This window comes from Dendrobates tinctorius, unplaced genomic scaffold, assembly GCF_039654945.1.
Source record: "Dendrobates tinctorius isolate UK_male_01 unplaced genomic scaffold, ASM3965494v1 ptg000048l, whole genome shotgun sequence".
Lineage (NCBI taxonomy): Eukaryota > Metazoa > Chordata > Amphibia > Anura > Dendrobatidae > Dendrobates > Dendrobates tinctorius.
Genome location: NW_027361716.1, coordinates 6487501 through 6502500, shown reverse-complemented (window position 1 = coordinate 6502500; position 15000 = coordinate 6487501). Strand labels below are relative to the sequence as shown.

The 15000-nt window shown below is 38.0% G+C and overlaps 7 non-coding genes across 7 annotated transcripts; all 7 read left to right on the top strand.

The window, feature by feature from the left end:
- Positions 1-1052: 1052 nt before the first annotated feature.
- Positions 1053-1134, top strand: TRNAS-AGA (transfer RNA serine (anticodon AGA)). The gene has a single exon. It is a non-coding gene; the product is annotated as a tRNA-Ser (tRNA).
- A 647-nt stretch (positions 1135-1781) lies between these two features.
- Positions 1782-1853, top strand: TRNAQ-UUG (transfer RNA glutamine (anticodon UUG)). The gene has a single exon. It is a non-coding gene; the product is annotated as a tRNA-Gln (tRNA).
- Positions 1854-3488: 1635 nt separating this feature from the next.
- TRNAQ-UUG (transfer RNA glutamine (anticodon UUG)) lies at positions 3489-3564 on the top strand. Its single transcript has one exon. It is a non-coding gene; the product is annotated as a tRNA-Gln (tRNA).
- Positions 3565-4358: 794 nt separating this feature from the next.
- On the top strand, positions 4359-4440 carry TRNAS-AGA (transfer RNA serine (anticodon AGA)). Its single transcript has one exon. It is a non-coding gene; the product is annotated as a tRNA-Ser (tRNA).
- Positions 4441-5094: 654 nt separating this feature from the next.
- TRNAQ-UUG (transfer RNA glutamine (anticodon UUG)) lies at positions 5095-5166 on the top strand. Its single transcript has one exon. It is a non-coding gene; the product is annotated as a tRNA-Gln (tRNA).
- Positions 5167-13556: 8390 nt separating this feature from the next.
- On the top strand, positions 13557-13632 carry TRNAQ-UUG (transfer RNA glutamine (anticodon UUG)). The gene has a single exon. It is a non-coding gene; the product is annotated as a tRNA-Gln (tRNA).
- Positions 13633-14426: 794 nt separating this feature from the next.
- On the top strand, positions 14427-14508 carry TRNAS-AGA (transfer RNA serine (anticodon AGA)). Its single transcript has one exon. It is a non-coding gene; the product is annotated as a tRNA-Ser (tRNA).
- The last annotated feature ends 492 nt before the right edge of the window (positions 14509-15000 follow it).

Sequence of the window (15000 nt, the reverse complement as noted above, 5' to 3'; positions counted from 1 at the left end):
GTTTTCGCCATCGTTCACGATTTCATATGCTTTATTCAGCAAAACAAGCCGCAGCCATGATTGCGTCATGGTTGGTTCCATGGTGTAATGGTTAGCACTCTAGACTTTGAATCCAGTGATCTGAGTTCAAATCTCAGCAGAACCTGGGCACACATTTTGATTTTTCCATCTGCACTCAGATCGACGATGCCCAATGTTTATGATGAAACAAGCAATTTAAAATCCACATAATAAAAGACAAAAAAAGAGTTCAAGGATTCATGGAATACCATCGTCAAAGCAGTAGGATTAGGATCAAGTAGGATTAGCAAAAATTAAAATTGTCTATGTCATACCAAACAATCTCATACTCTGTGAATAGAGTCAATATTCACATAACACTCTTTCCAAGTGGGTTAATCTGGCAAGGATTTGAAGCCAAAATGGCTGCAGGAAGTGTTTTCGATTTTTCTCTAAGCCATCTTTTCTTGTGTTTTCCAGAATTTCCTAAAGTGCCTTATAAACATTTTTGGTGGTGTTTTTCTAAAAATTCTTTTCGGCGTCTTTTGAATGTGTTTTGTGGCTTTTTTTGTAGCACACAAAAGTCAATCAGGACCCTTTATAGGGTCTTTCGAACCTTACCCTTGACTTGTATTATAGGTATGGAGCTGTTCAAAGTGAAAAACAGCTGAAGATTGATATGGTAATTTCAGTTAACTGCTGGACATTTTTTGGAAACTTCAGATGGTTAATAGACGCTCCAAAGCCTGATCAAATGAACATCAAGTCTTTTTTACTTGGAAATGATTATGTTCAGTCTTCTCAGCATTTTCGGATTATTTTTAAGGATGTTTTTGGAGCTGACTGACTCCAAATCCACATTATGAAGAGGGAAAAGCTTTAAACTGTGAATGGTTCCCATTGATGATGACTTTAAATCAGATTTTGGCATTTTACTGAGACCTTGTATTTTCTTTTCTTTTTCTGAGATGTCTTCCAGAGGGTTGATCACTGAGCTTGATCATGGTGCTATTAGAAAACGCGTGTGAAACTCATAACAGATTGACGTCTGAGTAGTCGTGGCCGAGTGGTTAAGGCGATGGGCTAGAAATCCATTGGGGTCTCCCCGCGCAGGTGCAAATCCTGCCGACTACGTCTATGTTTAAAATAACCTTTTATCTTTGTTGTTCAATTTGCATGTTTACTAGTCTATTCCCCATGACAGTGATCTGTGATGGAGCGAGTTTCTAGGACCAAACTGACTTTATCTTTGACTGTTCTTTAGATAATCTATTCTGGAGCAACATTACATGTGCGACTTGCTGCTAATCAAAAGAAGCACCGTGGGTGCCATCAGGTAAGAGGTTTTTCTCTCGATCTTGTCCAGCAGCCACAGACCGCTGTCCTGGCTAATGGACTGGGACATGCACTTTGATTTGCGCAAACCTTAAATTATCTCTCAGATGAAGCCTTTTACCATGCAATGCTAATCTTTATCGACTACTGGATGAACAGTTTTCTAACAGTATAAGTTTTGCAATTTATTTTTTTCACACTTTTTCCAAGTAACAGATACAGCAATCTTTTTACTAGCCACTTTTCATCAACATTTCAAACTGCGCTAGCTGTGATATCGTGGAAATGTTGGTAAATTTGTGGAATGAAAGTTTATAAGATATCAATTTACCATTGTGTATGATTGCAGATTTGCACTGCAGCTTTGGAGCCTGTTTTCGCCATCGTTCACGATTTCATATGCTTTATTCAGCAAAACAAGCCGCAGCCATGACTGTGTCATTGTTGGTTCCATGGTGTAATGGTTAGCACTCTAGACTTTGAATCCAGTGATCTGAGTTCAAATCTCAGTAGAACCTGGGCACACATTTTGATTTTTCCATCTGCACTCAGATCGACGATGCCCAATGTTTATGATGAAACAAGCAATTTAAAATCCACATAATAAAAGACAAAAAAAGAGTTCAAGGATTCATGGAATACCATGGTCAAAGCTGTCAATCAAGTAGGATTAGCAAAAATTAAAATTGTCTATGTCACTCATTGTCTATGTCATACCAAGCAATCTCATACTCTGTGACTTGAGTCAATATTCACATAACACTCTTTCCAAGTGGGTGAATCTGACAAGGATTTGAAGCCAAAATGGCTTCAGGAAGTGTTTTTGATTTTTCTCTAAGCCATCTTTTCTTGTGTTTTCCAGAATTTCCTAAAGTGCCTTATAAACATTTTTGGTGGTGTTTTTCTAAAAATTCTTTTCGGCGTCTTTTGTGGCTTTTTTTGTAGCACTCAAAAGTCAATCAGGACCCTTTATAGGGTCTTTCGAACCTTACCGTTGACTTGTAGTATAGGTATGGAGCTGTTCAAAGTGAAAAACAGCTGAAGATTGATATGGTAATTTCAGTTAACCGCTGGACATTTTTGGAAACTTGACATGGTTAATAGACGCTCCAAAGCCTGATCAAATGAACATCAAGTCTTTTTTACTTGGAAATTATTATGTTCAGTCTTCTCAGCATTTTCGGATTATTTTTAAGGATGTTTTTGGAGCTGACTGACTCCAAATCCACATTATGAAAGGGAAAAGCTTTAAACTGTGAATGGTTCCCATTGATGATGACTTTAAATCAGATTTTTGCATTTTACTGAGACCTTGTATTTTCTTTTCATTTTCTGAGATGTCTTCCAGAGGGTTGATCACTGAGCTTGGCCATGGTGCTATTAGAAAACGTGTGTGAAACTCTTAACAGCTTGATGTCCAAATAGTCGTGGCCGAGTGGTTAAGGTGATGGGCAAGAAATCCATTGGGGTCTCCCCGCGCAGGTGCAAATCCTGCCGACTACATCAATGTTTCAATAACTTTTTGACCTTTTATCTTTGTTGTTCAATTTGCATGTTTACTAGTCTATTCCCCATGACAGTGATCTGTGATGGAGCGAGTTTCTCGGACCAAACTGACTTTATCTTCGACTGTTCTTTAGATAATCTATTCTGGAGCAACATTACATGTGCGACTTGCCGCTAATCAAAAGAAGCACCGTGGGTGCCATCAGGTAAGAGGTTTTTCTCTTGATCTTGTCCAGCAGCCACAGACCGCTGTCCTGGCTAATGGACTGGGACATGCACTTTGATTTGCACAAACCTTAAATTATCTCTCAGATGAAGCCTTTTACCACGCAATGCTAATCTTTATCGACTACTGGATGAACAGTTTTCTAACAGTATAAGTTTTGCAATTTATTTTTTTCACACTTTTTCCAAGTAACAGATACAGCAATCTTTTTACTAGCCACTTTTCATCAACATTTCAAACTGTCCTAGCTGTGATATCGTGGAAATGTTGGTAAATTTGTGGAATGAAAGGTTATAAGATATCAATTTACCATTGTTTATGAATTCAGATTTGCACTGCAGCTTTGGAGCCTGTTTTTGCCATCGTTCACGATTTCATATGCTTTATTCAGCACAACAAGCCGCAGCCATGTCTGAGGCATGGTTGGATCCATGGTGTAATGGTTAGCACTCTGGACTTTGAATCCAGTGATCTGAGTTCAAATCTCAGTGGAACCTGGGCACACATTTCGATTTTTCCATCTGCACTCAGATCGACGATGCCCAATGTTTAAGATGAAACAAGCAATTTAAAATCCACATTATAAAAGACAAAAAAAATTTCAAGGATTCAAGGATTGACTCAAAGCTGTCAATCAAGTAGGATTAGCAAAAATTAAAATTGTCTATATCACTCATTTTCTATGTCACTCATTGTCTATGTCATACCAAGCAATCTCATACTCTGTGACTTGAGTCAATATTCACATAACACTCTTTCCAAGTGGGTGAATCTGACAAGGATTTGAAGCCAAAATGGCTTCAGGAAGTGTTTTTGATTTTTCTCTAAGACATCTTTTCTTGTGTTTTCCAGAATTTCCTAAAGTGCCTTATAAACATTTTTGGTGGTGTTTTTCTAAAAATTCTTTTCGGCGTCTTTTGAATGTGTTTTGTGGCTTTTTTTGTAGCACACAAAAGTCATTCAGGACCCTTTATAGGGTCTTTCGAACCTTACCGTTGACTTGTAGTATAGGTATGGAGCTGTTCAAAGTGAAAAACAGCTGAAGATTGATATGGTAATTTCAGTTCTAATTTCAGAGCTGACTGACTCCAAATCCACATTATGAAGAGGGAAAAGCTTTAAACTGTGAATGGTTCCCATTGATGATGACTTTAAATCAGATTTTTGCATTTTACTGAGACCTTGTATTTTCTTTTCATTTTCTGAGATGTCTTCCAGAGGGTTGATCACTGAGCTTGATCATGGTGCTATTAGAAAACATGTGTGAAACTCAAAACAGCTTGACGTCCGAGTAGTCGTGGCCGAGTGGTTAAGGCGATGGACTAGAAATCTATTGGGGTCTTCCCGCGCAGGTTCAAATCCTGCTGACTACGTCTATGTTTCAAAAACTTTTTGACCTTTTATCTTTGTTGTTCAATTTGCATGTTTACTAGTCTATTCCCCATGACAGTGATCTGTGATGGAGCGAGTTTCTAGGACCAAACTGACTTTATCTTTGACTGTTCTTTAGATAATCTATTCTGGAGCAACATTACATGTGCGACTTGCCGCTAATCAAAAGAAGCACCGTGGGTGCCATCAGGTAAGAGGCTTTTCTCTTGATCTTGTCCAGCAGCCACAGACCGCTGTCCTGGCTAATGGAATGGGACATGCACTTTGATTTGCACAAACCTTAAATTATCTCTCAGTTGAAGCCTTTTACCATGCAATGCTAATCTTTATCAACTACTGGATGAACAGTTTTCTAACAGTATAAGTTTTGCAATTTATTTTTTTCACACTTTTTCCAAGTAACAGATACAGCAATCTTTTTACTAGCCACTTTTCATCAACATTTCAAACTGTCCTAGATGTGATATCGTGGAAATGTTGGTAAATTTGTGGAATGAAAGGTTATAAGATATCAATTTACCATTGTGTATGATTGCAGATTTGCACTGCAGCTTTGGAGCCTGTTTTCGCCATCGTTCACGATTTCATGTGCTTTATTCAGCACAACAAGCCGCAGCCATGACTGTGTAATGGTTGGTTCCATGGTGTAATGGTTAGCACTCTGGACTTTGAATCCTGTGATCTGAATTCAAATCTCAGTGGAACCTAGGCACACATTTCGATTTTTCCATCTGCACTCAGATCGACGATGCCCAATGTTTATGATGAAACAAGCAATTTAAAATCCACATAATAAAAGACAAAAAAAGAGTTCAAGGATTCATGGAATACCATGGTCAAAGCTGTCAATCAAGTAGGATTAGCAAAAATTAAAATTGTCTATGTCATACCAAGCAATCTCATACTCTGTGACTTGAGTCAATATTCACATAACACTCTTTCCAAGTGGGTGAATCTGACAAGGATTTGAAGCCAAAATGGCTTCAGGAAGTGTTTTTGATTTTTCTCTAAGCCATCTTTTCTTGTGTTTTCCAGAATTTCCTAAAGTGCCTTATAAACATTTTTGGTGGTGTTTTTCTAAAAATTCTTTTCAGCGTCTTTTGAATGTGTTTTGTGGCTTTTTTTGTAGCACACAAAAGTCAATCAGGACCCTTTATAGGGTCTTTCGAACCTTACCGTTGACTTGTAGTATAGGTATGGAGCTGTTCAAAGTGAAAAACATCTGAAGATTGATATGGTAATTTCAGTTAACCGCTGGACATTTTTGGAAACTTGACATGGTTAATATACGCTCCAAAGCCTGATCAAATGAACACCAAGTCTTTTTTACTTGGAAATGATTATTTTCAGTCTTCTCAGCATTTTCGGATTATTTTTAAGGATGTTTTTGGAGCTGACTGACTCCAAATCCACATTATGAAGAGGGAAAAGCTTTAAACTGTGAATGGTTCCCATTGATGATGACTTTAAATCAGATTTTTGCATTTTACTGAGACCTTGTATTTTCTTTTCATTTTCTGAGATGTCTTCCAGAGGGTTGATCACTGAGGTTGATCATGGTGCTATTAGAAAACGTGTGTGAAACTCATAACAGCTTGACGTCTGAGTAGTCGTGGCGGAGTGGTTAAGGCGATGGACTAGATATCCATTGGGGTCTCCCCGCGCAGGTTCAAATCCTGCCGATTATGTCTATGTTTCAATATTTTTTTGACCTTTTATCTTTGTTGTTCAATTTGCATGTTTACTAGTCTATTCCCCATGACAGTGATCTGTGATGGAGCGAGTTTCCTCGACCAAACTGACTTTATCTTTGACTGTTCTTTAGATAATCTATTCTGTAGCAACATTACATGTGCTACTTGCCGCTAATCAAAAGAAGCACCGTGGGTGCCATCAGGTAAGAGGATTTTCTCTTGATCTTGTCCAGCAGCCACAGACCGCTGTCCTGGCTAATGGACTGGGACATGCACTTTGATTTGCACAAACCTTAAATTATCTCTCAGATGAAGCCTTTTACCATGCAATGCTAATCTTTATCGACTACTGGATGAACAGTTTTCTAACAGTATAAGTTTTGCAATTTATTTTTTTCACAGTTTTTCCAAGTAACAGATACAGCAATCTTTTTACTAGCCACTTTTCATCAACATTTCAAACTGTCCTAGCTGTGATATCGTGGAAATGTTGGTAAATTTGTGGAATGAAAGGTTATAAGATATCAATTTACCATTGTGTATGAATTCAGATTTGCACTGCAGCTTTGGAGCCTGTTTTCGCCATCGTTCACGATTTCATATGCTTTATTCAGCACAACAAGCCGCAGCCATGTCTGAGGCATGGTTGGTTCCATGATGTTATGGTTAGCACTCTTGACTTTGAATCCAGTGATCTGAGTTCAAATCTCTGTGGAACCTGGGCACACATTTCGATTTTTCCATCTGCACTCAGATCGACGATGCCCAATGTTTAAGATGAAACAAGCAATTTAAAATCCACATAATAAAAGACAAAAAAAAGTTCAAGGATTCATGGAATACCAAGGTCAAAGCAGTCAATCAAGTAGGATTAGCAAAAATTAAAATTGTCTATATCACTCATTTTCTATGTCACTCATTGTCTATGTCATACCAAGCAATCTCATACTCTGTGACTTGAGTCAATATTCACATAACACTCTTTCCAAGTGGGTGAATCTGACAAGGATTTGAAGCCAAAATGGCTTCAGGAAGTGTTTTTGATTTTTCTCTAAGACATCTTTTCTTGTGTTTTCCAGAATTTCCTAAAGTGCCTTATAATCATTTTTGGTGGTGTTTTTCTAAAAATTCTTTTCGGCATCTTTTGAATGTGTTTTGTGGCTTTTTTTGTAGCGCACCAAAGTCAATCAGGACCCTTTATAGGGTCTTTCGAACCTTACCGTTGACGTGTAGTATAGGTATGGAGCTGTTCAAAGTGAAAAACAGCTAAAGATTGATATGGTAATTTCAGTTCTAATTTCAGAGCTGACTGACTCCAAATCCACATTATGAAGAGGGAAAAGCTTTAAACTGTGAATGGTTCCCATTGATGATGACTTTAAATCAGATTTTTGCATTTTACTGAGACCTTGTATTTTCTTTTCATTTTCTGAGATGTCTTCCAGAGGGTTGATCACTGAGCTTGATCATGGTGCTATTAGAAAACGTGTGTGAAACTCATAACAGCTTGAAGTCCGAGTAGTCGTGTCCGAGTGGTTAAGGCGATGGGCAAGAAATCCATTGGGGTCTCCCCGCGCAGGTGCAAATCCTGCCGACTACGTCTATGTTTCAATAACTTTTTGACCTTTTATCTCTGTTGTTCAATTTGCATGTTTACTAGTCTATTCCCCATGACAGTGATCTGTGATGGAGCGAGTTTCTTGGACCAAACTGACTTTATCTTTGACTGTTCTTTAGATAATCTATTCTGGAGCAACATTACATGTGCGACTTGCCGCTAATCAAAAGAAGCACCGTGGGTGCCATCAGGTAAGAGGTTTTTCTCTTGATCTTGTCCAGCAGCCACAGACCTCTGTCCTGGCTAATGGACTGGGACATGCACTTTGATTTGCACAAACCTTAAATTATCTCTCAGATGAAGCCTTTTACCATGCAATACTAATCTTTATCAAATACTGGATGAACAGTTTTCTAACAGTATAAGTTTTGCAATTTATTTTTTTCACACTTTTTCCAAGTAACAGATACAGCAATCTTTTTACTAGCCACTTTTCATCAACATTTCAAACTGTCCTAGCTGTGATATCGTGGAAATGTTGGTAAACTTGTGGAATGAAAGGTTATAAAATATCAATTTACCATTGTGTATGATTGCAGATTTGCACTGCAGCTTTGGAGCCTGTTTTCGCCATCGTTCACGATTTCATATGCTTTATTCAGCACAACAAGCCGCAGCCATGACTGTGTAATGGTTGGTTCCATTGTGTAATGGTTAGCACTCTGGACTTTGAATTCTGTGATCTGAGTTCAAATCTCAGTGGAACCTGGGCACACATTTCGATTTTTCCATCTGCACTCAGATCGACGATGCCCAATGTTTATGATGAAACAAGCAATTTAAAATCCACATAATAAAAGACAAAAAAAGAGTTCAAGGATTCATGGAACACCAAAGCTGTCAATCAAGTAGGATTAGCAAAAATTAAAATTGTCTATGTCACTCATTGTCTATGTCATACCAAGCAATCTCATACTCTGTGACTTGAGTTAATATTCACATAACACTCTTTCCAAGTGGGTGAATCTGACAAGGATTTGAAGCCAAAATGGCTTCAGGAAGTGTTTTGGATTTTTCTCTAAGCCATCTTTTCTTGTGTTTTCCAGAATTTCCTAAAGTGCCTTATAAACATTTTTGGTGGTGTTTTTCTAAAAATTCTTTTCAGCGTCTTTTGAATGTGTTTTGTGGCTTTTTTTGTAGCACACAAAAGTCAATCAGGACCCTTTATAGGGTCTTTCGAACCTTACCATTGACTTGTAGTATAGGTATGGAGCTGTTCAAAGTGAAAAACATCTGAAGATTGATATGGTAATTTCAGTTAACCGCTGGACATTTTTGGAAACTTGACATGGTTAATAGACGCTCCAAAGACTGATCAAATGAACACCAAGTCTTTTTTACTTGGAAATGATTATTTTCAGTCTTCTCAGCATTTTCGGATTATTTTTAAGGATGTTTTTGGAGCTGACTGACTCCAAATCCACATTATGAAGAGGGAAAAGCTTTAAACTGTGAATGGTTCCCATTGATGATGACTTTAAATCAGATTTTTGCATTTTACTGAGACCTTGTATTTTCTTTTCATTTTCTGAGATGTCTTCCAGAGGGTTGATCACTGAGCTTGATCATGGTGCTATTAGAAAACGTGTGTGAAACTCATAACAGCTTGACGTCCGAGTAGTCGTGGCCGAGTGGTTAAGGCGATGGACTTGAAATCCATTGGGGTCTCCCCACGCAGGTTCAAATCTATGTTTCAATATCTTTTTGACCTTTTATCTTTGTTGTTCAATTTGCATGTTTACTAGTCTATTCCCCATGACAGTGATCTGTGATGGAGCGAGTTTCTAGGACCAAACTGACTTTATCTTTGACTGTTCTTTAGATAATCTATTCTGGAGCAACATTACATGTGCGACTTGCCGCTAATCAAAAGAAGCACCATGGGTGCCATCAGGTAAGAGGTTTTTCTCTTGATCTTGTCCAGCAGCCACAGACCGCTGTCCTGGCTAATGGACTGGGACATGCACTTTGATTTGCACAAACCTTAAATTATCTCTCAGATGAAGCCTTTTACCATGCAATGCTAATCTTTATCAACTACTGGATGAACAGTTTTCTAACAGTATAAGTTTTGCAATTTATTTTTTTCACACTTTTTCCAAGTAACAGATACAGCAATCTTTTTACTAGCCACTTTTCATCAACATTTCAAACTGTCCTAGCTGTGATATCGTGGAAATGTTGGTAAATTTGTGGAATGAAAGGTTATAAGATATCAATTTACCATTGTGTATGATTGCAGATTTGCACTGCAGCTTTGGAGCCTGTTTTCGCCATCATTCACGATTTCATATGCTTTATTCAGCACAACAAGCCGCAGCCATGACTGTGTAATGGTTGGTTCCATGGTGTAATGGTTATCACTCTGGACTTTGAATCCTGTTATCTGAATTCAAATCTCAGTGGAACCTGGGCACACATTTCGATTTTTCCATCTGCACTCAGATCGACGATGCCCAATGTTTATGATGAAACAAGCAATTTAAAATCCACATAATAAAAGACAAAAAAAGAGTTCAAGGATTCATGGAATACCATGGTCAAAGCTGTCAATCAAGTAGGATTAGCAAAAATTAAAATTGTCTATGTCATACCAAGCAATCTCATACTCTGTGACTTGAGTCAATATTCACATAACACTCTTTCCAAGTGGGTGAATCTGACAAGGATTTGAAGCCAAAATGGCTTCAGGAAGTGTTTTTGATTTTTCTCTAAGCCATCTTTTCTTGTGTTTTCCAGAATTTCCTAAAGTGCCTTATAAACATTTTTGGTGGTGTTTTTCTAAAAATTCTTTTTGGCGTCTTTTGAATGTGTTTTGTGGCTTTTTTTGTAGCACACAAAAGTCAATCAGGACCCTTTATAGGGTCTTTCGAACCTTACCGTTGACTTGTATTATAGGTATGGAGCTGTTCAAAGTGAAAAACAGCTGAAGATTGATATGGTAATTTCAGTTAACCGCTGGACATTTTTGGAAACTTGAGATGGTTAATAGACGCTCCAAAGCCTGATCAAATGAACATCAAGTCTTTTTTACTTGGAAATGATTATGTTCAGTCTTCTCAGCATTTTTGGATTATTTTTAAAGATGTTTTTGGAGCTGACTGACTCCAAATCCACATTATGAAGAGGGAAAAGCTTTAAACTGTGAATGGTTCCCATGGATGATGAATTTAAATCAGATTTTTGCATTTTACTGAGACCTTGTATTTTCTTTTCTTTTTCTGAGATGTCTTCCAGAGGGTTGATCACTGAGCTTGATCATGGAGCTATTAGAAAACGTGTATGAAACTCATAACAGCTTGACGTCTGAGTAGTCGTGTCCGAGTGGTTAAGGCGATGGACTAGAAATCCATTGGGGTCTCCCAGCGCACGTTCAAATCCTGCTGACTACGTCTATGTTTCAAAAAGTTTTTGACCTTTTATCTTTGTTGTTCAATTTGCATGTTTACTAGTCTATTCCCCATGACAGTGATCTGTTATGGAGCGAGTTTCTAGGACCAAACTGACTTTATCTTTGACTGTTCTTTAGATAATCTATTCTGGAGCAACATTACATGTGCGACTTGCCGCTAATCAAAAGAAGCACCGTGGGTGCCATCAGGTAAGAGGTTTTTCTCTTGATCTTGTCCAGCAGCCACAGACCGCTGTCCTGGCTAATGGACTGGGACATGCACTTTGATTTGCACAAACCTTAAATTATCTCTCAGATGAAGCCTTTTACCATGCAATGCTAATCTTTATCAACTACTGGATGAACAGTTTTCTAAAAGTATAAGTTTTGCAATTTATTTTTTTCACACTTTTTCCAAGTAACAGATACAGCAATCTTTTTACTAGCCACTTTTCATCAACATTTCAAACTGTCCTAGCTGTGATATCGTGGAAATGTTGGTAAATTTGTGGAATGAAAGGTTATAAGATATCAATTTACCATTGTGTATGATTGCAGATTTGCACTGCAGCTTTGGAGCCTGTTTTCGCCATCGTTCACGATTTCATATGCTTTATTCAGCACAACAAGCCGCAGCCATGACTGTGTAATGGTTGGTTCCATGGTGTAATGGTTGGTTCCATGGTGTAATGGTTAGCACGCTGGACTTTGAATCCTGTCATCTGAATTCAAATCTCAGTGGAACCTGGGCACACATTTCGATTTTTCCATCTGCACTCAGATCGACGATGCCCAATGTTTATGATGAAACAAGCAATTTAAAATCCACATCATAAAAGACAAAAAAAGAGTTCAAGGATTCATGGAATACCATGGTCAAAGCTGTCAATCAAGTAGTATTAGCAAAAATTAAAATTGTCTATGTCACTCATTGTCTATGTCATACCAAGCAATCTCATACTCTGTGACTTGAGTCAATATTCACATAACACTCTTTCCAAGTGGGTGAATCTGACAAGGATTTGAAGCCAAAATGGCTTCAGGAAGTGTTTTTGATTTTTCTCTAAGCCATCTTTTCTTGTGTTTTCCAGAATTTCCTAAAGTGCCTTATAAACATTTTTGGTGGTGTTTTTCTAAAAAAATTTTTCGGCGTCTTTTGAATGTGTTTTGTGGCTTTTTTTGTAGCACACAAAAGTCAATCAGGACCCTTTATAGGGTCTTTCGAACCTTACCGTTGACTTGTATTATAGGTATGGAGCTGTTCAAAGTGAAAAACAGCTGAAGATTGATATGGTAATTTCAGTTAACCGCTGGACATTTTTGGAAACTTGAAATGGTTAATAGACGCTCCAAAGCCTGATCAAATGAACATCAAGTCTTTTTTACTTGGAAATGATTATGTTCAGTCTTCTCAGCATTTTTGGATTATTTTTAAAGATGTTTTTGGAGCTGACTGACTCCAAATCCACATTATGAAGAGGGAAAAGCTTTAAACTGTGAATGGTTCCCATGGATGATGAATTTAAATCAGATTTTTGCATTTTACTGAGACCTTGTATTTTCTTTTCTTTTTCTGAGATGTCTTCCAGAGGGTTGATCACTGAGCTTGGCCATGGTGCTATTAGAAAACGTGTGTGAAACTCTTAACAGCTTGATGTCCGAGTAGTCGTGGCCGAGTGGTTAAGGCGATGGGCAAGAAATCCATTGGGGTCTCCCCGCGCAGGTGCAAATCCTGCCGACTACGTCAATGTTTCAATAACTTTTTGACCTTTTATCTTTGTTGTTCAATTTGCATGTTTACTAGTCTATTCCCCATGACAGTGATCTGTGATGGAGCGAGTTTCTCGGACCAAACTGACTTTATCTTCGACTGTTCTTTAGATAATCTATTCTGGAGCAACATTACATGTGCGACTTGCCGCTAATCAAAAGAAGCACCGTGGGTGCCATCAGGTAAGAGGTTTTTCTCTTGATCTTGTCCAGCAGCCACAGACCGCTGTCCTGGCTAATGGACTGGGACATGCACTTTGATTTGCACAAACCTTAAATTATCTCTCAGATGAAGCCTTTTACCACGCAATGCTAATCTTTATCGACTACTGGATGAACAGTTTTCTAACAGTATAAGTTTTGCAATTTATTTTTTTCACACTTTTTCCAAGTAACAGATACAGCAATCTTTTTACTAGCCACTTTTCATCAACATTTCAAACTGTCCTAGCTGTGATATCGTGGAAATGTTGGTAAATTTGTGGAATGAAAGGTTATAAGATATCAATTTACCATTGTGTATGAATTCAGATTTGCACTGCAGCTTTGGAGCCTGTTTTTGCCATCGTTCACGATTTCATATGCTTTATTCAGCACAACAAGCCGCAGCCACGTCTGAGGCATGGTTGGATCCATGGTGTAATGGTTAGCACTCTGGACTTTGAATCCAGTGATCTGAGTTCAAATCTCAGTGGAACCTGGGCACACATTTCGATTTTTCCATCTGCACTCAGATCGACGATGCCCAATGTTTAAGATGAAACAAGCAATTTAAAATCCACATTATAAAAGACAAAAAAAATTTCAAGTATTCAAGGATTGACTCAAAGCTGTCAATCAAGTAGGATTAGCAAAAATTAAAATTGTCTATATCACTCATTTTCTATGTCACTCATTGTCTATGTCATACCAAGCAATCTCATACTCTGTGACTTGAGTCAATATTCACATAACACTCTTTCCAAGTGGGTGAATCTGACAAGGATTTGAAGCCAAAATGGCTTCAGGAAGTGTTTTTGATTTTTCTCTAAGACATCTTTTCTTGTGTTTTCCAGAATTTCCTAAAGTGCCTTATAAACATTTTTGGTGGTGTTTTTCTAAAAATTCTTTTCGGCGTCTTTTGAATGTGTTTTGTGGCTTTTTTTGTAGCACACAAAAGTCATTCAGGACCCTTTATAGGGTCTTTCGAACCTTACCGTTGACTTGTAGTATAGGTATGGAGCTGTTCAAAGTGAAAAACAGCTGAAGATTGATATGGTAATTTCAGTTCTAATTTCAGAGCTGACTGACTCCAAATCCACATTATGAAGAGGGAAAAGCTTTAAACTGTGAATGGTTCCCATTGATGATGACTTTAAATCAGATTTTTGCATTTTACTGAGACCTTGTATTTTCTTTTCATTTTCTGAGATGTCTTCCAGAGGGTTGATCACTGAGCTTGATCATGGTGCTATTAGAAAACATGTGTGAAACTCAAAACAGCTTGACGTCCGAGTAGTCGTGGCCGAGTGGTTAAGGCGATGGACTAGAAATCTATTGGGGTCTTCCCGCGCAGGTTCAAATCCTGCTGACTACGTCTATGTTTCAAAAACTTTTTGACCTTTTATCTTTGTTGTTCAATTTGCATGTTTACTAGTCTATTCCCCATGACAGTGATCTGTGATGGAGCGAGTTTCTAGGACCAAACTGACTTTATCTTTGACTGTTCTTTAGATAATCTATTCTGGAGCAACATTACATGTGCGACTTGCCGCTAATCAAAAGAAGCACCGTGGGTGCCATCAGGTAAGAGGTTTTTCTCTTGATCTTGTCCAGCAGCCACAGACCGCTGTCCTGGCTAATGGACTGGGACATGCACTTTGATTTGCACAAACCTTAAATTATCTCTCAGTTGAAGCCTTTTACCATGCAATGCTAATCTTTATCAATTACTGGATGAACAGTTTTCTAACAGTATAAGTTTTGCAATTTATTTTTTTCACACTTTTTCCAAGTAACAGATACAGCAATCTTTTTACTAGCCACTTTTCATCAACATTTCAAACTGTCCTAGATGTGATATCGTGGA